Raw genomic sequence first — 25,046 nt, 5'->3', positions numbered from 1 at the left:
TCCTGTTTTCTGAAGGTTTTCTCAGACGTAGCCTCCCAGGAGCTTCCCGTGACCGTTCTTACTGGAACACCTGCCTATCCCACCTGGAGAGACACCTGGAACAGGAGAACTGTCATCATAAATTCATCTTACAAGCAACAAAGTAATAATGTTACAAGTTACTACAGGCCGCACGTCTTTGCAGAGCGTCCCTGCAGGGTCGAGCATCAGTGGTGCTCGAACAGAGCCTGGCGCTCGCCTCCCTCGGTGACCACCTGAGCCAGCCCGGCCGCCCCTCACAGCGCCCTGGGACAGCTCTAAGGCCCCACTGCTGCTCCGGGGCCCCAGTGCCGCCACCTCTCCTCAGCCACCCACCAGGAAACCACGGCCCCTGCAGGTGCACCGGGATGACGACCAGGACTCGGAGGCCACCATCAGCCACCAGATCCACCTGGAGCCCTGCACCCCCATGTCGACCTGTCAGGGTCTCACTCCTTCAACCGTGAGGCTGTGGCTGCAGAGCCTTGCCGAGTATTTCCTTCACCAATCTCTTGAGGACAGGGGACGTGCTGAGAAATGTATGGGGCTGCAGAAACAACAAGGTGGCTGAATCTCCCTCCAGGACATCAGGACATCACACACGACTGGGGGTGTGTGACACTTGGAAGAAAGGGTGACTCACAAACTGGCCACTGACACAACCCCCACCTGGGTTGAGACTCCAGTGAGCGAGCAGGCGAAGCCCATCACAGAGCTGGGTGAGGCAGTACCCCATCTGTGCGGGATGCCCACCCCCTGCCCCCCAATCTGGCTTGGCCGAGCGTCTCTCTGGGAAGCACACCCTGGGAGACAGTGATGACGAGCGCTGAGCCTTAGGCCGGCTTCTGGGTCTCCGCGGCAGTGCGTGCACGCTGGCTTTACCTTGACCTATTCTAGAAGCCGGATCAACATCCACCAAGTTTACTTATACTATTCCTTTAAATAATGTAATTTTGTCCCCCTGAGACAAAATATAAAATAAACAGTCAAGCAATTTTGTTGCCATCCAGAGAACAGATTTACCACCCTGCATTAAGCAACAGCTTAGAAAACTGGACAAAATATACAAAGCTACAGTTCCCAGTCACTGGACAACAGACAACAGAAGACAGCCCATTCCTCAGTGCAGAGAAAACCAGGGAAGTGAGCCCTGGAATTGCTCCAGCCACTGCCTGGGGAGCTTCCAGGATGCAGCGGAGGGAGGAGACACCCAAACAAAGCTCAGCCATCCCCGAGCTGAGGAGAAAATGCGGTGCTCACGGAGGCAGAGGGGAGGGCGGCACAGACGGAACTCTCCAGACATCTGCGGAGAGTCCCACGTGCGTCTCCAGCTGAGCACTGTGGGCCAGGCTGGGTCAGCAGGACGATCCCTGCAGCGCGTCCCGTAGGGCTGGAGCAGACCGTGTCCCTGTTCCATCAGAGCGGGAGGACGGCCTAGCTTCAGAGCTCTGTCCGGAGGTCTCAGAAGGGCCCCCCTCAGCGGCTCAGCCGAATGAGGCCTAAGCTAAAGGCTGTTTCAGACCCACCTAAGAAAGCTTCACAATGAGCTGCAAAAGGACCAAAGTGTTTCCAGGTAACTTGATTGCATCCAAAGAGCAAAAATGCTTAAAGGAATACCAAAAAATCTAGCACCCAACAATGTAAAACTCATAATGTCTTGAATCCAACCAGGTATTCAAAAAAAAAAAAAACAAAAACCACAAAAAACAAAGTGGAACAGGAAAATATGACCATATGAAGAGAAAAAGCAATCAACAAAAACAGACTCAGAAATGACGGAGGTGAAAGAATAAGGAGACAGGGACATTCAAATAACTACTATATTTTTATCTGTATGTTTGAGAAGGTAGAGGGAAGCATGAGAGTGAGAGACAAGGATAAAATGAAACAGACCTAAACCTGTGAAAGAAGGGAGCCGACTCCGTCTCTGTGTTCATGCAAAAGAAAGTTGTATTCTACTTATTCCTACAGGTTTTTATAGCATACAAGGTAGTCTCCTAGGTGACTGTTTTCAGGTATTTCAGGGAGGGTGTATTTTTTCTAAAGCCATAAGGTGTGGTTGCATGTTTTTGATCTCAAGGGACAATGTCTTTGGGGCTAGACGGGAGACAGCAGGAGACAGGAGCACAGAAGGAGCCTGGGGACTTCACCCTTATCTAAATTGCCTGCCTTCAGGCATGCAAAGCTTTGGCCTTCTCCCAGCCTGGTGCCCGCCTTCGGGCTCCCAAAGCTTAGCAAGTGGCCCCCCTGTATAACCTATCAAGCCAGGGAATCTTTCTGTCTCCACATAAACCAAACTGCTACAGGCAAAAAGGACAATGTCTAAAATGAAAAATACCCTGAGTGGGATGAACGGCAGATCAGTGCAGAAGAAAACACTTGAAGACTTGAAGACACCATAGAAACCCCCCAAAATGAAACACGAGGGGAAAACATTGAACAGACTATCAGTGATCGCTGGGGCCACCTCAAGCCGTAGACTGCGTGTGCAATCGGGAGGCCTCGGAGGATTAGGAGAGAGGGGGACAGAAAAAATGTTTTAAGAGTGAATAGATATCAGAAAGTTGACACCCCTTTTCAACGTGAACAGGTTAGGGTGGTCACTGCATAGACATCCCTGAAGATCGAGAAAGTGATTAAACTAGAGGCAGGGGGAGCAACAGACAAGATGGAATTTAACAAAGGATGATGAATGCTGAATCTCTATAAAATTTTCTTTTTCTTAGTTGCTGGGGTACCAGAATAGCTAGAAGGAAAGAACTGAAATGGTGGAACTGTAACCCATAGCATTCCTTCAAATCTGTTCTGTAGCTACTTGTTAAATTGTAATTTGTATATTGTCAGAAATAAAGCGGTATCTGTAAGGGAATAAACGCTCACTCGGTTCTGGAGGGGAAAAGAATTTATTACAATCTTGCAAGATAGGGCGTCCAGCCAAACACGTGGAAGGCTGGCGCGCCAGAGGAAGAGAATGGCGATCTTTAAATCTCCTACTCCTAATTCGCAAGTCCCTCCCGTTTCCCCATTGACTGGGTACTACAGAGATTACAGCCTATCTGAGAATACTAATTAATTCATCTTTTGAGATTTTAATTTGTACAGCCTATCCAAGAGAGCCAGCTAGCTCATTATTGAGATTTTGAACTGATCAGTCAATCCCAGAGAGCCAACTAGCTCATTATTGCGATTTTAAATGATCAGCCAATCCCAGAGAGCCAACTAGCTCAATACTGAGATTTTGAACTGATCAGCCAATCCCAGAGAGCCAACCAGCTCATTATTGAGATTCTGAATGATCAGCCAATCCCAGAGAGCGAATGAGCTCATTATTGAGATTTTGAACTGATCAACCAATCCCCCTCAATTTTTTTTTTTTTGCTGTGAGTTCCCGCCTCTGATTTTACCTCATATCTCTTTACATTCCAGTAACTATGGTTACTTTTCCATATAAGGAGCAGGCAGATTCTCTCTTCTCTTTGTCTGGGGCTTGTTTAAACTGGTTTTGCCTCCTTATTCCATGCTGTCTCTATGTGAAAGCTAAACTTATTCCTTTCTTACATATATGTGCTATATTTCAAGTAAGAAAATAACTGAAAATATGGTACTGTAACTCATACCATTTTTGGAAATTTCCTATATAACTACTTATATTAAGTCATATTTTAAAAGATATTACCTTTTTGCACATGTTATATTTCACAGCAAGGGAATAACTGAAACTGTGGAAACTGTAACCCATAATATTCTTTGAAATTTGCTAACTACTTCTTAAATTGCATTTGGAAAGTTATTACTTCTATGTACGTATGTTACATTCTATAATTAAAAATATGATTAAAAAAAGGAATGGATAGATGAAAAATTTCCAAATTTCATGAAAACTATACACTCACTGATCCAAGAAGCTGAATAAACCCTGAGTAGAAGAAACATGAAGAAAATGACACCGAGGCACATCACAATTGAATTGTCTAAAACCAGTGAGAACAAGGCAAGGAATAAAGACAGGTTACCTAAGGAAGAAAAAGATGAGGATGAAAGCCGCCTTTTCATCAAGAACAGCGCAAGCCAGAAGAGACGGAGGCAACAGACATAAAGTCTTGTAACCTAGAATTTTACACTCAATGGAAATATCTTTCAAAGAGGAAAGTGATTCTCTCCAGTAAAAAGGAACTATCCATACGTGCAACAACATGGAGGAATCTCAATTATGGTGGGTGAAAGAATGCAAATGAACAAAAAAGAGTACATTCTCTGTGATTCCATTTATAGAATATTCAAGGCAGGAGGGAGGGACGACACAGCACAGGAAACGCTGGGGAGTGACGGATACGTTCATTGTCTCGATTGTGCCGAGGGCTTCATGGATTATGACTATGGATATGTTAATATAGGTTAAAACTCATTATACTACACACTTTAAATGGGTACTTTATGTCTGTACCTCATTAAAGTTTTGGTGTTTTTTTTTTTTTTTTTTTTGAAAGGTAAAATAAAGACTTTTTAAGGCATTCAGAAGCTGGGAGAATAAATCATTAGCAGATCACCCTACAAGGAACACCAAGGGAATTACTTTACACAGAAAAAAAGTAATACTAGAATGAAACGTGGAACTACACAGATGAAGAACACGAAAATGCTAAAAATGTGGGCAAATATAAGAGTATCAAAATTTATAAATCTCTTTCAAATATAAGTGAATGTTTAAAGCAAAAATAATTGCATACTGTTTAGTTCAAAACACATGTAGAAGTAAAATACGACAAACAATAGCACAAAGGCCCAGCAGGGCAAATGCAAGTATTCTGTTGTGAATATGGCTTGAACTTAATGTGTAGGTTAGATAAGCAGGCTACAATCCCTAAAACCACCACCAGGAATAAAATAAAATGAAGAGGTATTTGAAGGATAAAGGATACAAGATGGACCTCATATAAATAATCAATTAATACAAAGAAAGAAAGAAAAAGGAAAAGGGAACAAACAGATGGAATAAATAGAAAACAAATAGGAAACTAGTAGATTTAAACCTGAATATATCAGTAAACACGTTAAATGTCATTACAAATGAGAAGTAAATACCTAAATAAAAGGCAGCTTGTCAGAATTTTTTTTTTTTAAGTATATGCTATCTACAAGAAACCCACAGACAGATTAGAAAGTAAAGGGTGGGACGGCGGAAACGGCTGCGGCCAGGCAGGTGCGGATCTGACGCGATCAGAACTGCAGGAGAAGGGACGGTGAGGCGCAGGGATGGAGGGATCTGGGAGTGACGGGTGACACTTGGCGAGAAGACAAGCTGCCCTAAGAGGACGTGACAACACCACTGAGTGAGCTTCCTGAGCCTGGACAAGACAACGGCTGTTGAAGAACAAGAAATGAAGTGGGCAGACTTGGCCTCACAGTCCCTCCATGCGAACTGGAAGCTGACAGCAAGGTCCTTTTTCCTGAACAGATTTTTTTTTAAAATACATCGACACATACTGTTTTCTTTCCACCTCCTAACTCAAATCTTTTAGTGACAAATCGACTCAAAAACGTACACCCGTAACTGTAACATATGCTTCAAAATTTGCTCTACAGCTACTTAACTCATACTTTGAAAGTCATCACTTTTCTGCATATGTGTTATACTTCACAAGTAAAAAAAAAAATGTACACCCACTAAGTTTGTGGTAGCAAAGTACAATGTGAAAATATTCATTGGATGAGAAACAAGTTGAGATTTCCTGGGAATACAGGACCAAAAGCTTTCATTCCCTAGCTTGTATGTGAACGTGATTGGTTATACACTTGCCTTTAACTCTGATCTTGTCTTATAGTCGGAGTTTGGTATTCCCCAGCGACTTCTCTGTCACATGGTACATGTGACTGCAGATAGGAGAGAAGTCAGATGTGATATACTCCCACTCGGAGGAGGAATCTGGTGGATGTGTAATTAGCCTGTGAATGTTACAGATTTCTAGTTACTCCATTCATTGATTACTGGGATCCTTAAGATCTCCCGTGGTATTTTTATGCTTTGGATAAGTTTACAGCTTAAAAAATTATCTGAATGAGGGGGTGACAATGTGATTGGGAAAGCCATGCAGCTCACACTCCCCTTTGTCCAGTGTCTGGATGGATGAATAGAAAAATGGGGGCAAAAAAAAAAAAAGGACCCAATGTTCTTTTTTACTTTAATTGTTCATTTTCACTTTAATTCTTATTCTTACTACTTTTGTGTGTGTGGTAATGAAAATGTTCAAAAATTAATTTTGGTGATGGATGCACAACTATACGGTGGTACTGTCAACTGTACACTTTGTATGACTGCAACATATGTGGATAAATCTCAATAAAACTGAATTATTAAAAAAAATTATCCGACAGTTACCTCTGCTCTCCCTGTAAGTTCCTTTGGTGCTATTGGAAAAGATCATTAGTTATATCACTAGTTTTTATTTCTCAGAGCCTTGCAAAAATAACCAAATAAAACCAAAACACCGTGGAAACCATACTTAGCTACACATTTGTATGAGTACCTGTACTTTGCAAAACATTCATGTACATTATCTCCTGGAATCATTTGTCTATGTTAAATGGTATCTTTTTTTTAAATTCAGTTTTACTGAGATATATTCACAAACCTTACAATCATCCATGGCGTACAATCAACTGTTCACAGTACCATCATACTGTTGTGCATTCATCACCCCAATCTATTTTCAACATTTTCCTTACACCAGAAAGAATCAGAATAAAACAAAAATAAAAATAAAAAAGAACACCCAAATCATCCCCACCCCCATCCCACCCTCTTTTTCATTTAGTTTTTGTTCCCATTTTTCTACTTATCCATCCTTACACTGGATAAAGGGAGCATGATACACAAGGTTGTCACAATCACGCTGTCACCCCTTGTAAGTACAATGTTATTCAATCATCTTCAAAAGTCAATGCTACTGGGTTGGAGTTTGATAATTTCAGGTATTTACTTCTAAATACATCAAAACCTAAAAAGTGTTATCTATATAGTGCATAACAATGTCCATAAGAGTGACCTCTTGACTCCATTTGAAATTTCTCAGCCACTGAGGTTTTATTTCGATTCATTTTCCATCCCCCTTTTGGTCAAGAAGATGTTCTCAATCCCACGATGCTGGGTCTAGATTCACCCCCAGGAGTGATATCCTCCATTGCCAGGGAGATTTACACCCCTGAGAGTCTGGTCCCACGTAGGGGGAAGGCAGTGAGTTCACCTGCCAAGGTGGCTTAGTTAGAGGGAGAGAGGGCCACATCTGAGCAACAAAGAGGCACTCAGGGGAGACTCTTAGGCACAATTATAAGCAGGTTTAGCCTCTCCCTTGCAGTAACAAGCTTCACAGGGCCACCCCAAGACAGAGGGCTCAGCACATCAAGCCGTCAGTCCTCAATGTTTGTGAGAACATGAGCAACAATCCAGGTGAGGAAGTCCAACACCTCTGTATCCTCCCCCAGCTCCTCAGGGGGGACCTGTATATATATTTTGATTCTCCGTCCAAATTACTTTAGGATGTGTTGCTATTTCACTCTAACCTATACAGACCTACCACAGCTCACTCCCTATTCAAAGTTCTATGTAATTGTGGTGTTTGAACAAACTGACTGTAGAAGTTACATTGTTTAGAAAATATAGATCCTGGAGGTGGGGCAAGATGGCAGACTGGTGAGCTGTATGTTTTAGTTACTCTCCAGGAAGTAGGTAGAAAGCCAGGAACTGCGTGGACTGGACACCACAGAGCAATCTGACTTTGGGCATACTTCATACAACACTCATGAACATGTGGAACTGCTGAGATCAGCGAAATCTGTAAGTTTTTGTGGCCAGGGGACCCGCACCCTCCCTGCCAGGCTCAGTCCCGTGGGAGGAGGGGCTGTCAGCTCCGGGAAGGAGAAGGGAGAACTGCAGTGGCAGCTCTTATTGGAAACTCATTCTACTGATCCAAACTCCAACCATAGATAGACTGAGACCAGACACCAGAGAATCTGAGAGCAGCCAGCCCAGCAGAGAAGAGACAGACATAGAAAAAAAACAGCACGAAAACTCCAAAATAAAAGCGGAGGATTTTTGGAGTTCTGGTCAACATAGAAAGGGGAAGGGCAGAGCTCAGGCCCTGAGGCTCATATGCAAATCCCGAAAAAAAGCTGATCTCTCTGCCCTGTGGACCTTTCCTTAATGGCCCTAATTGCTTTGTCTCTTAGCATTTCAATAACCATCAGATCTGTGAGGAGGCCCCCCCCCTTTTTTAATCCTTTTTTTTTCTAAAACAATTACTCTAAGAAGCCCAATACAGAAGCCTCAAAGACTTGCAATTTGGGCAGGTCAAGACAAGAGCAGAACTAAGAGAGCTCTGAGACAAAAGGCAATAATCCAGTGGCTGAGAAAATTCACTAAACACCACAACCCAAGAAAAGGGGGGTGTCCACTCACAGCCATCATCTGGTGGACAGGAAACACTCCTGCCCATTGCCACCCCATAGCCCAGAGCTGCCCCAGACAACCCAGTGTGATGGAAGTGCTTCAAATAACAGGCACACACCACAAAACTGGGCATGTACATTAGCCTTCCCTGCAACCTCAGCTGATTGTCCCAGAGTTGGGAAGGTGGAGCAGTGTGAATTAACAAAGCCCCATTCAGCCATCATTTCAGCAGACTGGGAGCCTCCCTACACAGCCCAGCAGCCCAGAACTGCCCTGGGGGGGACAGCACTCACCTGTGACACAGCACAGTCATCCCTCAACAGAGGACCAGGGGGTGCACAGCCTGGAAGAGGGAGCTACTCACAAGTCTCAGAAGCCATACGCCAATACCAAGGACTTGTGGGTCAGTGACAGAGACAAACTGTGGCAGCACTGAACTGAAGGATTAGACTATTGCAGCAGCTTTAAAACTCCAGGATCACCAGGGATATTTGATTGTTAGAGCCACCCCCCCTCCCTGACACCCCAGAAACACGCCCCATATACAGGGCGGGCAACACCAACCACACACGCAAGCTTGGTACACCAATTGGACCCCACAAGACTCACTCCCCCACTCACCACAAAGGCAAAGCAGGGGAGAACTGGCTTGTGGAGAACAGGTGGCTCGTGGACGCCACCTGCTGGTTAGTTAGAGAAAGTGTACTCCACGAAGCTGTAGAGCTGATAAATTAGAGATAAGGACTTCAATTGGTCTACAAATCCTAAAAGAACCCTATCAAGTTCAGCAAATACCAAGAGGCCAAAAACAACAGAAAATTGTAAAGCATATGAAAAAAACCAGATGATATGGATAACCCAAGCCCAAGCACCGAAATCAAAAGATCAGAAGAGACTACAGCACCTAGAGCCCTCAAAGAACTAAAGATGAACAATGAGACCACAGTACAGTATACAAAGGATATCAAGAAGACCCTAGAGGAGCATAAAGAAGACACTGCAAGACTAAATAAAAAAACAGATGATCTTATGGAAATTAAAGAAACTGTTGACCAAATTAAAAAGATTCTGGACACTCACAGTACAAGACTAGAGGAAGTTGAACAACGAATCAGTGACCTAGAAGATGACAGAATGGAAAATGAAAGCATAAAAGAAAGAATGGGGAAAAAAACTGAAAAAATCGAAACGGACCTCAGGGATATAATACATAATATAAAATGTCTGAATATAAGACTCATTGGTATTCCAAAAGGGGAAGAAAAGGGTAAAGGTCTAGGAAGAGTATTCAAAGGAACTGTTGGGGAAAACTTCCCAAATCTTTTAAACAACATAAATACACAAATCATAAATGCCCAGCAAACTCCAAATAGAATAAATCCAAATCAACCCACTCCGAGACATATTCTGATCACACTGTCCAACACGGAAGAGAAGGAGCAAGTTCTGAAAGCAGCAAGAGAAAAGCAATTCACCACATACAAAGGAAACAGCATAAGACTAAGTAGTGACTACTCAGCAGCCACCATGGAGGCAAGAAGGCAGTGGCACGATATATTTAAAATTCTGAGTGAGAAAAATTTCCAACCAAGAATACTTTATCCAGCAAAGTTCTCCTTCAAATTTGAGGGAGAGCTTAAATTTTTCACAGACAAACGAATGCTGAGAGAATTTGCTAACAAGAGACCTGCCCTACTGGAGATACTAAAGGGAGCCCTACAGACAGAGAAACAAAGAAAGGACAGAGAGACTTGAAGAAAGGTTCAGTACTAAAGAGATTCGGTATGGGTACAATAAAGGATATTAATAGAGAGAGGGGAAAAAATATATATGACAAACATAAAGCAAAGGATAAGATGGCTGATTCAAGAAATGCCTTCACGGTTATAACGTTGAATGTAAATGGATTAAACTCCCCAATTAAAAGATATAGATTGGCAGAATGGATCCAAAAAAATGAACCATCAATATGTTGCATACAAGAGACTCATCTTAGACACAGGGACACAAAGAAATTGAAAGTGAAAGGATGGAAAAAAATATTTCATTCAAGCTACAGCCAAAAGAAAGCAGGTGTAGCAATATTAATCTCAGATAAAATAGACTTTAAATGCAGGGATGTTTTGAGAGACAAAGAAGGCCACTACATACTAATAAAAGGGGCAATTCAACAAGAAGAAATAACAATCATAAATGTCTATGCACCCAATCGAGGTGCCACAAAATACATGAGAGAAACACTGGCAAAACTAAAGGAAGCAATTGATGTTTCCACAATAATTGTGGGAGACTTCAACACATCATTCTCTCCTATAGATAGATCAACCAGACAGAAGACCAATACGGAAATTGAAAACCTAAACAATCTGATAAATGAATTAGATTTAACAGACATATACAGGACATTACATCCCAAATCACCAGGATACACATACTTTTCTAGTGCTCACGGAACTTTCTCCAGAATAGATCATATGCTGGGACATAAAACAAGCCTCAATAAACTTAAAAAGATTAAAATTATTCAAAGCACATTCTCTGACCACAATGGAATACAATTAGAAGTCAATAACCATCAGAGACTTAGAAAATTCACAAATACCTGGAGGTTAAACAACACACTTCTAAACAATCAGTGGGTTAAAGAAGAAATAGCAAGAGAAACTGCTAAATATATAGAGACGAAAGAAAATGAGAATACAACATACCAAAACCTATGGGATGCAGCAAAAGCAGTACTGAGGGGGAAATTTATAGCACTAAACGCATATATTAAAAAGGAAGAAAGAGCCAAAATCAAAGAACTAATGGATCAACTGAAGAAGCTAGAAAATGAACAGAAAACCAATCCTAAACCAAGTAGAAAAAAGAAACAACAAAGATTAAGGCAGAAATAAATGACATAGAGAACAAAAATACAATAGACAGGATAAATATCACCAAAAGTTGGTTCTTTGAGAAGATCAACAGATTGACAAGCCCCTAGCCAGACTGACAAAATCAAAAAGAGAGAAGACCCATATAAACAAAATAATGAATGAAAAAGGTGACATAACTGCAGATCCTGAAGAAATTAAAAAAATTATAAGAGGATACTATGAAGAGGAAATGGACAATTTCCTGGAAACATATGAACAACCTAGACTGACCAGAGAAGAAACAGAAGACCTCAATCAACCCCTCACAAGCAAAGAGATCCGATCAGTCATCAAAAATCTTCCCACAAATAAATGCCCAGGGCCAGATGGCTTCACAGGGGAATTCTACCAAACTTTCCAGAAAGAACTGACACCAATCTTACTCAAACTCTTTCAAAACATTGAAGAAAATGGAACACTACCTAACTCATTTTATGAAGCTAACATCAATCTAATACCAAAACCAGGCAAAGATGCTACAAAAAAGGAAAACTACCAGCCAATCTCCCTAATGAATATAGATGCAAAAATCCTCAACAAAATACTTGCAAATCGAATCCAAAGACACATTAAAAAAATCATACACCATGACCAAGTGGGGTTCATCCCAGGCATGCAAGGATGGTTCAACATAAGAAAATCAATGTATTACAACACATTAAAAATTCGAAAGGGAAAAATCAAATGATCATCTCAATAGATGCTGAAAAAGCATTTGACAAAATCCAACATCCCTTTTTGATAAAAACACTTCAAAAGGTAGGAATTGAAGGAAACTTCCTCAACATGATAAAGAGCATATATGAAAAACCCACAGCCAGCATAGTACTCAATGGTGAGAGACTGAAAGCCTTCCCTCTAAGGTCAGGAACAAGACAAGGATGCCCGCTGTCACCACTGTTATTCAACATTGTGCTGGAAGTGCTAGCCAGGGCAATCCGGCAAGACAAAGAAATAAAAGGCATCCAAATTGGAAAAGAAGAAGTAAAACTGTCATTGTTTGCAGATGATATGATCTTATATCTGGAAAACCCCGAGAAATCGACGATACAACTACTAGTGCTAATAAACAAATTTAGCAAAGTAGCAGGATACAAGATTAATGCACGTAAGTCAGTAATGCTTCTATATGCTAGAAATGAACAAACTGAAGAGACACTCAAGAAAAAGATACCATTTTCAATAGCAACTAAAAAAATCAAGTACCTAGGAATAAACTTAACCAAAGATGTAAAAGACCTATACCAAGAAAACTACATAACTCTACTAAAAGAAACAGAAGGGAACCTTAAAAGATGGAAAAATATTCCATGTTCATGGATAGGAAGGCTAAATGTCATTAAGATGTCAAGTCTACCCAAACTCATCTACAGATTCAATGCAATCCCGATCAAAATTCCAACAACCTACTTTGCAGACTTGGAAAAGCTAGTTATCAAATTTATTTGGAAAGGGAAAATGCCTCGAATTGCTAAAGACACTCTAAAAAAGAAAAACGAAGTGGGAGGACTTACACTTCCTGACTTTGAAGCTTATTATAAAGCCACAGTTGTCAAAACAGCATGATACTGGCACAAAGATAGACATATAGATCAATGGAATCGAACTGAGAATTCGGAGATAGACCCCCCAGATCTATGGCCGACTGATCTTTGATAAAGCCCCCAAAGTCACTGAACTGAGTCATAATGGTCTTTTCAACAAATGGGGCTGGGAGAGTTGGATATCCATATTCAAAAGAATGAAAGAGAACCCCTACCTCACACCCTACACAAAAATTAACTCAAAATGGACGAAAGATCTCAATATAAAAGAAAGTACCATAAAACTCCTAGAAGATAATGTAGGAAAACATCTTCAAGACCTTGTATTAGGCGGCCACTTCCTAGACTTTACACCCAAAGCACAAGCAACAGAAGAAAAAATAGATAAATGGGAACTCCTCAAGCTTAGAAGTTTCTGCACCTCAAAAGAATTTCTCAAAAAGGTAAAGAGGCAGCCAACTTAATGGGAAAAAATTTTTGGAAACCATGTATCTGACAAAAGACTGATATCTTGCATATATAAAGAAATCCTACAACTCAATGACAGTTGTACAGACAGCCCAATTATAAAATGGGCAAAAGATATGAAAAGACAGTTCTCTGAAGACGAAATACAAATGGCCAAGAAACACATGAAAAAATGTTCAGCTTCACTAGCTATTAGAGAGATGCAAATTAAGACCACAATGAGATACCATCTCACACCAATTAGAATGGCTGCCATTAAACAAACAGGAAACTACAAATGCTGGAGGGGATGTGGAGAAATTGGAACTCTTATTCATTGTTGGTGGGACTGTATAATCGTTCAGCCACTCTGGAAGTCAGTCTGGCAGTTCCTTAGAAAACTAGATATAGAGTTACCATTCAATCCAGCGATTGCACTTCTCGGTATATACCCGGAAGATCGGAAAGCAGTGACACGAACAGATATCTGCACGTCAATGTTCACAGCAGCATTATTCACAATCGCCAAGAGATGGAAACAACCCAAATGTCCTTCAACAGATGAGTGGATAAATAAAATGTGGTATATACACACGATGGAATACTACACAGCAGTAAGAAGGAACGATCTCGTGAAACATATGACAACATAGATGAACCTTGAAGACATAATGCTGAGCGAAATAAGCCAGGCACAAAAAGAGAAATATTACATGCTACCACTAATGTGAACTTTGAAAAATGTAAAACAAATGGTTTATAATGTAGACTGTAGGGGAACTAGCAATAGAGAGCAATTAAGGAAGGGGGAACAATAATCCAAGAACAGATAAGCTATTTAACGTTCTGGGGATGCCCAGGAATGACTATGGTTTGTTAATTTCTGATGGATATAGTAGGAACAAGTTCACAGAAATGTTGCTATATTAGGTAACTTTCTTGGGGTAAAGTAGGAACATGTTGGAAGTAAAGCAGTTATCTTAGGTTAGTTGTCTTTTTCTTACTCCCTTGTTATGATCTCTTTGAAATGTTCTTTTATTGTATGGTTTGTTTGTTTTCTTTTTAACTTTTTTTTCATACAGTTGATTTAAAAAAAAAAAAAGGAAAAGTTAAAAAAAAAAAAAAAAGAACAAGGAAAAAAATATGTAGAGCCCCCTTGAGGAGCCTGTGGAGAATGCAGGGGTATTGGCCTACCCCACCTCGATGGTTGCTAACATGACCACAGACATAGGGGACTGGTGGTTTGATGGGTTGAGCCCTCTACCATAGGTTTTACTCTTGGGAAGATGGTTGCTGCAAAGGAGAGGCTAGGCCTCTCTATAATTGTGCCTAAGAGCCTCCTCCCGAATGCCTCTTTGTTGCTCAGATGTGGCCCTCTCTCTCTAGCTAAGCCAACTTGAAAGGTGAAATCACTGCCCTCCCCCCCTATGTGGGATCAGACACCCAGGGGAGTGAATCTCCCCGGCAACGTGGAATATGATTCCCAGGGAGGAATGCAGACCTGGCATCGTGGGATGGAGAACATCTTCTTGACCAAAAGGGGAATGTGAAAGGAAATGAAATAAGCTTCAGTGGCAGAGAGATTCCAAAAGGAGCCGAGATGTCACTCTGGTGGGCACTCTTACGCATGATTTAGACAACCGTTTTTAGGTTCTAAAGAATTGGGGTAGCTGGTGGTGGATACCTGAAACTATCAAACTACAACCCAGAACCCATGAATCTCGAAGACAATTGTATAAAAATTTAGCTTATGAGGGGTGACAATGGGATTGGGAAAGCCATAAAGACCACACTCCACTTTGTCTAGTTTATGGATGGATGAGTAGAAAAATAGGGGAAGGAAACAAACAAACAGACAGACAAAGGTACCCAGTGTTCTTTTTTACTTCAATTACTCTTTTTCACTTTAATTATTATTCTTGTTATTTTTGTGTGTGTGCTAATGACGGTGTCAGGGATTGATTTAGGTGATGAATGTACAACTATGTAATGGTACTGTGAACAATCGAATGTACGATTTGTTTTGTATGACTGTGTGGTATGTGAATATATCTCAGTAAAATGAAGATTAAAAAAAAAAAGAAAATATAGATCCTACACCAAATAAACATCTCTTCCCTTGGTCTCACATGGAAGTTGAAGTTTTAACACACAGTCAGTTTCAACCTTTACCCTTTGGTCTGATTTGCCCTAGTCTTTTTTTTTTTCTTTTTTAACTTCATTTTTATTGAGATATATTCACATACCATCCAGTCATACAAAGTGTACATTCAGTTGTTCACAGTATCATTATATAGTTGTGCATTCATCACCAAAATTAATTTTTGAACATTTTCATTACCACACACACAAAAATAATAACAGTAAAAATTAAAGTGGAAAAAAAAAAAACAAAGTAAAAAAGAACACTTTTTTTTTTTTTGGCCCCCATTTTTCTCTTCATCCATCCATACACTGGACAAAGGCGGAGTGTGATCCTCATGGCTTTCCCAATCACATTTTCACCCCCCATAAGCTACATTTTTATACAATTGTCTTCAAGATTCATGGGTTCTGGGTTGTTGTTTGATATTTCAGGTATTTACTGCTAGCTATTCCAATTCATTAGAACCTAAAAAGGGTTATCTATATTGTATGTAAGACTGCCCACCAGAGTAACATTTCAGCTCCTTTTGGAATCTCTCTGCCACTGAAGCTTATTTCATTTCCTTTCACATACCCCTTTCAGTCCAGAAGATGTTCTCCATCCCATGATGCCAGGTCTAGATTCCTCCCTGGGAGTCATATTCCACGTTGCCAGGGAGATTCACTCCCTGGGGTGTCAGATCCCATGTAGGTGGGAGGGCAGTGATTTTACCTGCCAAGTTGGCTTAGCTAGAGAGAGATAGGTTTGCTCTGGTCTTAACCAGATCTGCTTCATTCATATCTCTAATTGAAATCTGGACTCTTTTTCAGCCTTTTTTTTTTTTAACAGTTGCTGTATGTGCTAATACTAACATTCATATCTGCTGAGCTCTAGCTCTGAGTTTCAGGTGTCACACAGATACCCAATGTTCCAGGGACCAATCAGGTTATACAGAAAGGGATCAACATCTCAGAGTTTAGAGACAGCCATTACAATTCAGGAATAGATGTGACTGCTGTAAGAGCTTACAATCTAGGGACCATTACAATAATCATTTCCCTGTTAGGCTGTGCTCTAAGATCCAATTCTGAGTTTACACGTTCTAAGCAGTTCACATTGGTGAGGCATTATGGTGTTTGCCCTGGTTTCTGGTGCACTTCACTCAACATGCTGTCCACAGGATCCATTCACCTTGTTGGGTGTCTCACAGCTTCACTCCTTCTTGTAGTTGCTCAGTATTCCATTGTATGCCCAAACCACAGTTCAAAATGGTGTCTTTTTTATTCCCTACTCAGTTTGTAAAGTCTTTGTGGGAAGAGTCCCTGGTTTATACTTCTGTATCGTTCACTGCAAAACTGAGAGCACTAAATAATTGAAATCTTTAAAAAAAGACAAATAAAAAAAACCACCAGCAACAAAAAGTAAAGAGTGGGAGATACACACCACATGTTTTAGTTTCCTATTAGCTTACAGTCTGAGGCTGAGCAAACATACAAATCAAGGCATCACTAGGCGATGCTTTCTCCCTGAAGCCCGGCTGCTGGCGATCTTGGGCTCCTCTGCCACACGGCCGGGCACACGGAGGCATCTGCTGGACTTTCCCTGCTCTTCAGGGTTTCGCTGCTGTCAGCTTCTTCTTCCCTGGATTTCTCTGTCTGGATTGCATTCTCATATAAAGGACTCCAGTAACAGGACCTGAGCTCGCTGCTGCGCTCAGCCCCTGTGGGCACTCTGCCCGCACCCCGGCCCCGTCATGGGCAAGAAGCACGAGACCTAGTGGTGCTTGTCATAGGAGGGTTACACAGATGAGCCCCTGGAGAAGCACCAGACGCTGGTCCTCAAGGTCGGAGGAAGTGAAGTGACTGAACTCACAGGCTCTGGCTACGACTCAGCTACTATGATGACAGGTCCAACCATGAGCAAGAGAGGCACAAAGAAAAGAAAAAGAAGAAAAAGTCAGGGAAGGAGAAGCACCTTGATGATGAGAAAAGGAGGAAGCAAAAGGAGAAGGAAAGGAAATGAGGAAAGGAGCACTGTGACTCCGAGGGAGAGACAGAGCACAGTTACTCAGCAACTGCTGGGGCATTTCCTCTGCCAGCTCCAGAGCAAAGATCCTCCTGGCGTTTTTGCTTTTCCTGTCACACATGCAATTGCTCCTAGATATTCAATGATAAGAAGACATATGATGGATTCTGGCACAATGAAAGATAAAACTGTAGCTAACAAATACAAGTCAGCCACAGAATTCAAGGTAAATGGCTCCTGGTTCCTGAGATGAATGTTCTGATGCCCTGTGCACATGATTATGCCCACGAAACACTTTGCCGTCCTAGGCCGTCTCCAGTTGCAAGCTTTCAAAAAAATCTGAGTGTGATCTGTTTCACAAACATAGCATTAAGGAAATGAGTTGATTGTCATTTTCTCTGTGTCTTGGTCTAGAAGCTGCACCATCTGTCATATACTATAAAAATATTTTTCTTCTTTTTTTTTTTTTTTAAAGTTCCTGTGCTGGCATAAATGGGACACGCGGGTTCAAGCAAAGATGTGTCCAATTTGGCCTGGAGCAAGAAGGGGTGTTTTTAGAGCTGTCATTTTCCTAATTCTTAATTTTGTCCTGTAATTAATCGATGTTTCATTTTGTTGGAATAATAAATTCAAATATATCCTGAGTACTTTCAGAAAAAATTTAAAAAGAAAGCTATATTAACAATGTTTGTTTTCAAAGCAAAGAATGTTATCACAGATAAAGACAGTCATTTTGGAATGACAAAAGGTCCATTCACGAAGAAGGTAAAACAATCCTTAATGTATCTGTATCTAATAAAGTGTCAAAATACACAGAGCAAAAACTAATAAAACAAAAAGGAGAAATAAACAATCCACGATTATACTGAAGGATTTCAACACTTCTCAATAACCGACAGAACAAGTAGAGCATCAGCTGGAGCCAGGATACCTGGCAACAACCTCCAGGGGCACTGACCTAACTGAAATTTCTAGAACATGCCACCCAACAGCAGCAGAAGACATTCTTCTCGAGCACACAGGGAACATTTACAAAATAAGCCACATTCTCAACCATAAGAAAAGTCCTCATACATTTAAAAGGATTCAAATAATACAAAGTATGTTTGCTGACTGTTGGAATTAAATTGGAAAAAAACTAATATATGGAAAAGATCCAAATACATGAATACAAAATTAGAATATATTTTTCATGGGATGAAAATGTAAACATGACACACCAAAATTTGTATGATGTAACTGAAGCAAGGTTTTGAGGGATATTTGCAAAATAAAATGCAGAAATCAGAAAGAGCAGAAAGCTCTAAAATCAATGATCTATACAGACTCTTCCAGAAAACACAAGAGGAAGGAACCCTCCTGACTCATTTCATGAGGCTAGTGTTACTCTGACACCAAAATGAAAAACATTATAAGAACACACCCACACCCTTCAGGAACACAAACACACAAAAATTCTTATAAAATTCTCAAAATCAATGACCCAAACTTCTACCTTAAGAAACTAGCAAAAGAAAAACAAATATAACCCAAATTAAGCAGAAAAAAGGTAATAATAGAGAGCAGCAATAAACGAAATAGGAAACAGAAAAAATAGAGAAAATCAAAGAAACTAAAAGCTGGTTCATTGAGCAGAACGATGAAAGTGATAATAGTCAAATGGATCAGGGAAAAGAAGATGCAAATTGCTAATATCAGGAATGAGAACAAGGACATTACTACTGCTCCTACAGATGTTAAAATGACTAACAAGAGAATATTATGAACTCCATATGAACAAATTATCAGAGCCTGCTCAAGAAGGGAGAACCAGAATAGAAATAAAACAGGCAATCAAAATGGCCATCGAGTGTCAGTCCTCTTTTCCCACAGTGTCAACACCCCTTTTCAACATGAACAGGTTAGGGTGCTCACTGCCTAGACATCCCTGAAGATCAAGAAAGTGATTAAACTAGAGGAAGTGGTAGCAACAGACAAGATGGAACTTAACAAAGGAGTATGAATAATGAATCTCTACGTAATTTTCTTTTTCTTAGTTGCTAGGGTATTAGAATAGCTAAACGGAAAACCTGAAATGGTGAAACTGTAACCCATAACATCCTTTGAAATTTATTCTATAGCTACTTGTTAAATTGCAATTTGAAAGTTATCACCTTTTTTGTATGTAAATTATATTTCACAATAAGGAAATAACTGAAACTATGGTACTGTAATTCATACCATTTTTGGAAATTTTCTATATTAACTACTTGTTAAATCATACCTTGAAAGATATTACATTTTTGCATATATGTTACATTTCACAATAAGGAAATAACTGAAACTGTGGAACTAACCCATAACATTCTTTGAAATTTGCTAACTACTTGTTAAATTGCACTTGGAAACTTATCACTTCTATGTACATATGTTATATTCTACAATAAAAAATATGATTTTAAAAAAATGGCCATAGTATGACTGGATCATTCAAAGTGAAGGTAATATTTTTCCATCATATAATTATGATCACGTTACAGTTCAGAAATCTCAGGCTACTTCCCGTTGTCTGTAATTTCCTAAACTGGCTTTGTCACCCCCTAGCTCTTAAGAGGAATGGTCTGGAAGCTCAATAATGCCGCATCTGCCTAAGAAAACTGGCTAAGCTACAGCTGACAGCCTAACTGTGGATTCTAACCAAACTTGAGGTCATTTCGGAATGACAAAAGGTCCGTTCATGAAGAAGAAGAAAAAAACAAACAAACAAACAAACAAACAAGACTCCCAGCTTATAGCGTAGACTGATTTCAGGGACGAATTCTCCAGAAGGTAATGGACGTTGTGATAAGGTTCACAGAGGCATAAACTAGGATGTGTACACAATTCCTGCTGCTAGGATCACTAATCAATTCATCTTGAGATGCAAACCTTCAACACAAAGCAAAAGTACTTGGACGGTCAACATCTGCTCACAGAAAGCTCAGCACCAGTTATCTCAGGTTATAGTCACAACAGTGTCCTACATCTCCCCTGCCAGGAAAATTTCCTAATTACGTTGGTGCAGCCAAATACTACGAATTTTTAAAATCATATTTAGGCATTTCAACTTCAGAAGCCCATATCCTCCCAACAACAACAAAAGGCTGAGTAGCTCTTGTTAAAGTATTAATCGATCATGGTGGTTTAGTTTTTAAAAGACAAAGCCTTTGCTAAAAACAACACCTCTTAAAAATGGTGAAATGCACAAATTTCTTCTAATCCTGAACCATCCTTTTCCTTTACATTTGGAATAATTCCTCTCTAAAAAACAAATATTCACAATAAAAAATAAAAAATAAATTAAAAAAATGAAGTGCACTTGGGCAGCCCATTTTCATGCTGTGCAATGACCAACAAAAGGTGCCACGACACCAACTTTTACAAAGGGGGAGTGCGGAAGTCAGCTGGAGCCGGTACAGAATCACATAGTTTATAAAGTCTGGCGCGATCAGGAGGGGAAACTGAGGCTCAGCGGTGACCGGCCCGCGCCCACGGTGACCCGGGGACAGGCAGACCCTGACCCTGACCTTGCAGAGTCCCGCCCGGGGCTCAGGGCCGTCTCTGGGGCGTCCCTCGCCTGGGCTGTGCACAGGAAGGAGCGCGCTGGGCCCCGCGGTGGAGCGTGAACCCCACAGGCGCCCGCACCCCCGGAGCCCAGGGCGGGAAAATGCGCGCAGGGAAGGGAGGAGCCCGGGGAGGGACGGGGACCCGCATGCACCGTGCACGGGAGGGTCCGGCAGCCTCCGGGAACCCCAGCCCCCCGGATACACGGAGACCCCGGGAAGGGCCCGCCCAGGTGAGAGCCGCGCAGGTGTGCAGGACGCGCACCTGGTGGAGCAACCCGGGTGCAGCCCCGCGCGGGGAACAATAACCCACATGTCCACACGCGCCGGCACGGGCGCCAGGGCTCCCCGTGCAATGGAAACCAGGGTGCAATGGTGCGCACTGCGCGCTGCCTCTGCGCACGGAGGGAGGGAACAAGGGCCCCATCCCCATTCGCCTGGTTTTGCTCGGAAACATAAATAAAAGGAAACATAAGCAAAACATTATCTACCGGGGGACGCCGGACCTTGCAGCGTAACCCGTTTGCTGCCGCTCTCGCTTCCAGACCGTGTAAACGTCCCCTACGGTCCCCAGTGCCCTCGAGGGTCACAAACAGGAGAGAAAATCAGGAGGACGCGGGGCTGAGGCGCCGCGGGTCCCGGATGGAAGGTTCCAGAAGGGCTCGGGCTCTGCTCCCCGCCGGGGCAGCCGGCACCTTGCGGAGGGTGCCCTGCGCCCCGCCCCGGCCCCCACGCTCCCCGGGGCCCCCCACACTCCCCGGAGCTCCCCATGGCCGCTCTGGACGCCCTCCGGGCCCCGGCGCCCCCCGAACACCCCCGGGACCCCGCGGCAGGACTCACCATGGCGGTCGCCGCCTCCCCTCAGCCGCACGCTGCACGCCGCGCACTGATTGGCTGCCTGCCCGCGCGGCTGCCATTGGCTCCGACACTTCGGGGCGGGCCCCAGAGCCCGGGATCCCTGCTCGCGATTGGCCACTTTAATGCTCCGGCAAGGTCTGATTGGTAAACGGTTTGGGCGGGAAGCGGCAGCGCAGGCCGCGGGGTCGCAGCTTCCCCGGGTCCGAGAGCCCGGAATGCGCAGCCGCAGATTGCGCCGCGCGGGGGGCTTGACGGGGCGTCGGAAGTTAGGAGAGCTCGTGACTGTGCAGGGGCTTTGCACGCTCCAGCGTGTGCACATGCATGTTAGTGCCCAGGCCCCCCCAAGGGCAGACATGATCCCCGCCTCCTGCAAGGCCGCGTGACTGAGTCCCATGTGATGAGGTCCAGAAGGGAAGCCGAGGAGGGGAGCTCCAGGCTGAAGGCAGGAAGGGGTTACACGGAACTTTCCAGAAACAGAGACCTGAGGGGTGTGTGGGGTCTTGAAGAAAGAACCGTGAGCAAGTTTCCAGGCAGCAGAGGGGCGTGGATAGGGAGTTCCGGGCAGTGGGGGACAGGGAGGTGTGAGCACTGGAAGGTTCCCCCAGGCACCGGGGCTGGGTGAGGGGCGACGCTGGAGCTGCCGAGTGATGCCCATTCGGGTTTCTCAGAGAGACGGAGTTGAAAGCTAAGCACCGAGCAGGAGAACACATGGCCTGTGGGCCCGGAAAACCTGTCTCCCAGGGCCTAGGGCGTTCAGGGCTGTTAGGGATCCAGACGAGGGGAGATGCGTTGTCACCATCACAACATCAAGTACAAACGGGGCTGAGCACAGGCTAGACTGACCACTGTACTAGTCAGTCCACACGGGCTGATCCCAGGCTAGGGTGACATTGCAGAAGCATAAACAGGGCTGAGACTAGTCGAGTTCCCGCAATTTCAGGTATTAGCTTTTGGCTAGTCTATGATTTAGAAAGAGAAAAACTATATAATGATTTAGTCATCGTACTCATTTGTTAATTCATAAGTTCTCGGTTATGGTGCTGGCATGACTGCGGCAGCCAAGGAGTTTGGCTTTGTCTGGTGGGCTGGGGCAGGCCAATAGCACCTTCGCGTTGGAACCAGGTTGCACTGGCAAGTTTTGGGGAGCGTGTGGCAGCAGCCTGAGGCAGGAGGGAGGGTGGGAGGACGGAGATCCCGTAAGAGGCCACTGTAGGGAGCAAAACAATTACAAATCCCCCATCACCATTGTAAGAAAGGAATAAGTTTCGTTTTCACATAGAGACAGCATGGAATAAGGGAAATGGAGGCAAAACCAGTTTAAACAAGCCCCAGACAAAGAGAAGAGAGAATCTGCCTGATGTAAAGAGACATGAGGTAGTATCAGAGGCGGGAACTCACAGCAAAAAAATAAAAATTTGGGGGGGGGGGCATTGGCTAATCAGTTCAAAATCTCAATAATGAGCTAGTTGGCTCTCTGGGATTGGCTGTACAAATTAAAATCTCAAAAGATGAATTAGTTAGTGTTCTCGGATAGGCTGTAACCTCTGTAGTACCCAGTCAATGGGGAAACAGGGGAGGGACTTGCGAATTAGGAGTAGGAGATTTAAACATCGCCATTCTCTTCCTCTGGGGCGCCAGCCTTCCGCGTGTTTGGCTGGACGCCCCATCTTGCAAGATCGTAAATAAATTCTTTTCTCCTCCAGAACCGAGAGAGCGTTTATTCCCTTACAGGTACCACTTTATTTCCGACAACTTGGGGGCTCGTCCGGGATCCAAAGCTTCGGAGGGGGACCCCCGAGGTGGACAAAGGGAAGGCGCGCCCCGCTGATTGAGCGGTCCCGGACTCCGCCATTGGGGGCCCATCTCCGGCAGCTAAAGGGCCCGAGACCAGACGCTTGGATCTGCCGGTTGTGGATGAGAAAAGGGGGAAAAAGAAAAGGCCTGCCTCTGGTTAACCAGGCAACTCCGTGCACGGACCAAGGTAAGGAAAGAAATATTATATTACCTTGGTGGTTAAAGCATTCTGAAAGTCTGGGGCTGATCCTGAGGGAAAGATGCCCAAACAAGACTCAGAATGGGGACATTCTGATGAGCCTAGAGCTGATCCTAAGGGAAAGATGCTCAGGCAAGACTCAGAATGGGGAATAGAGGCAGTCAGCTGGCTGGGAATAAAGGGAAGGGGGTACCTTTAGGGTCCCCGGGGAACATTCCTCTAAATAATCCATTGGGAAACATGTTAAAACATTGGGCTAAAATAATTGGACCAAGGGAAAGGGTAAAAGAAAATGATCAAATATTATTGTTATGTTTAGACAAAAAAAAAAAAAAAAAGTCATTTTGCTGCCAAATATATTCTGGCCAAAATATAAGGCAGATAAGAGTTGGCTTTGTGCTGACCTCGTGTGTCATGTTAATAAAAATAAACCTTTTTCCAAGGCAGAATTGAACTGTGCCATGTGGTGGCTGCAGGGAAAAAAGAAACTAAAACCTGGGATAAGCATTCCCCCACCTTATGGTTTCCCCTCCCCCACTGGGGCGGGAACCATTAAAGCCTGGGGTTTTGGTGGAAGCAGTCTATGCCCCCAGGCAATTGGAGAGCCAGTTAATGCTGACTGCTCCAGTAATTACAACCCACCAAAAGTTAAGAAAAAAAAAAAAAAAATGGAGAGATTTCCAAAAGTTTCTGTTTCTAAAGGCTCTTAAAGAAAGAAAGGTAAGAATCATTAATAAAAAGCCTAGCAAGGCTAGCTGAATAACAATTAACTTGATTCTTAAACTCTGGTTTATGTAAATATCCCTTTCTTGGGAGAAGAAAGGGAAATGGGAAAGAGGGCAGCTATGAGAGAAAGAGAGAGACTGCATCCACCTAAAATAAAATTGGCTGTACCCATATCCCCAAAGAACGATGAAAGTTGAGGTCTGAAGTCAAGTGGTCTCAGGCTGGGAGAGTGGAGTGGCCCACATGCATGAAAAGGGTGAGTTTGCCCTGGGGGTTGAGGGTGGGCCTTCCGCCTCAATGCTCTAGAAAAGTTTTGCCGCCTCAGGACCCAGAGGGTGGAGCACATTCCCAGGGGAATGTGAAAAGCC

At 42.9% G+C, this 25,046-nt stretch overlaps 1 protein-coding gene across 1 annotated transcript in view; it reads right to left on the bottom strand.

Annotated features, from left to right (window-relative positions):
• Window positions 1–25,046, bottom strand: part of LOC119524939 (putative tubulin-like protein alpha-4B) — a 37,933-nt gene that overhangs the window by 2,243 nt on the left and 10,644 nt on the right.

The sequence above is a fragment of the Choloepus didactylus genome (genome assembly GCF_015220235.1).
Source record: "Choloepus didactylus isolate mChoDid1 chromosome 23 unlocalized genomic scaffold, mChoDid1.pri SUPER_23_unloc1, whole genome shotgun sequence".
Taxonomy (NCBI): domain Eukaryota; kingdom Metazoa; phylum Chordata; class Mammalia; order Pilosa; family Megalonychidae; genus Choloepus; species Choloepus didactylus.
The sequence above is the reverse complement of the archived record's forward strand: the minus strand, read 5'-3'. Positions and strand labels throughout refer to the sequence as shown.